The 1697-nt window shown below is 38.4% G+C and overlaps 1 pseudogene; it reads right to left on the bottom strand.

Moving 5' to 3' along the window:
• Positions 1-222: 222 nt before the first annotated feature.
• LOC146006075 (U2 spliceosomal RNA) lies at positions 223-358 on the bottom strand (annotated as a pseudogene).
• Between the last annotated feature and the right edge of the window lie 1339 nt (positions 359-1697).

The following is a 1697-nucleotide window of genomic DNA, read 5'->3' as shown; positions in this document are numbered from 1 at the left end:
TCTACTCAGTCCCAGCCTTTCTCCGCTCCTTGGGAATGGATACTAGACTGAGCCTTTCGCTGTCTCATCCTTCGGGGGCTACGAACCCCATCAAGAGAGTCAAACTACTAGGCCCAGTGTTTCTCCCCCCCTCTTACCAGTGGATTTACGGAAACAACACCTCCTACCAAAGGCAGAGGTGAAGATACTCATCCAGACTTTTCACCACTCCCAGGCAAAAAAGAGGGGTCCCACACCCTCCGCCCATCAGAGCAGCTACTCAGTCCAGCCTTTCTCTATTCTCTGTCAGAGGCCAGTCCATACCCACTGATAAGAACAGATACTACACTTGATCTTAGCCAAAAGGCCGAGAAGCGATAGATTAATGACCAGACTTTTTAAGGTTTATACAAAAATCCAGTTGCGATTGTGATTACTTTGGCCCACTACGCTGTGATCTCATTACCTTAGAGACCACTGGCAACTTCTATTTAATACATTTAACATATATAAAAATATACAGCTAAAGTACAGCTACCTACACAATATATGATTCTCTAGTGGTACTGACAAACAGTTTTCGGCAAGCTGAAAGGCTTTTCAACATTTTTTTTAAAGATCATGTATATGAGTCTTTAATCTATACTATCTCATATACGTACCCTGCACTAACTCATTTTACCATAGCAGATTTTATTTCTTATATCAAGGGGGTCCGCACTACATTAGCAGCGATTGCTGTAGTTTCTTATACCAATAATTTAGATAAAGAATTTAGAATAAAGTTTAGATGGTGAGAAAGTATTTGATACTTGAGAAAAATTGAGAAAAATCTTCTAAATTTAGGCTTTTGGTTGTTATTGCTTATATCAGCAGATTTTGTAAAAGTTTCTGGAGTCATGATTTTGGGATTACGTGGGCATCTAAGTCTCTACTTCAGAACATATTTATCTAAAACATCTATGATTTAGGTTGAATCATGGATGTTATTATTATTTAAGAGGTTTTAAAGGAGTTGTACAATCTGATTATTTATCATTGTCATATATAGGCATTTAATTAGAATGATAAAATTTCATAAAAAATCAATGGAAACCCCTATCTGTTAATTAGATAGCTGACCATACTGATGAACACAACTCCCCCAGTTCCAGCTGAGTATGTCATATTTGAGAGCCTGCAGTTGGGGCTTGGTCTACATTTGCACTTCAAGGATGTAATTCCGAAGCTACAGTAATGCTGTGTACACACGGTGAGATTTGACATTACATTTTGACTATATAGTCAAAATCGCATGCAGATCGTATACAGATCGCATGCAGATCACATAGGTTTTTTACCGCTCCTATGACAGCACAAATCGAAACCCAAATAGACAGGGCAGCAATGACTATATAGTACAAATATAAAGCTGATTGTATGAATTGTATGTAAATAGTACAGAGATAGCAAAGATTGCATAGCACTCGAATCTTAAGTCGAATAGCAAGGGAATCTCACCGTGTGTACACACCATTAGAACTGGAGTTTGCACTGGACTATTTTCAAATGAAAACAAGTTTCACAAACACTGCAGCAATTGGCTCCCAACACATTAACCATAGAATGTCTGTGTGTGCGTGTACATGTGGTAGATAATATAGATTGTAAGCTCCACTGGGGCAGGGACTGATGTGAATGTTCAAATATTCTCTCTCTGTAAAGAGCTGCGTAATATG

Source organism: Crinia signifera, chromosome 5 (assembly GCF_055691185.1).
Source record: "Crinia signifera chromosome 5, ASM5569118v1, whole genome shotgun sequence".
Classification (NCBI taxonomy): Eukaryota; Metazoa; Chordata; class Amphibia; order Anura; family Myobatrachidae; genus Crinia; species Crinia signifera.
This window is presented reverse-complemented; position numbering and strand designations above follow the sequence as displayed.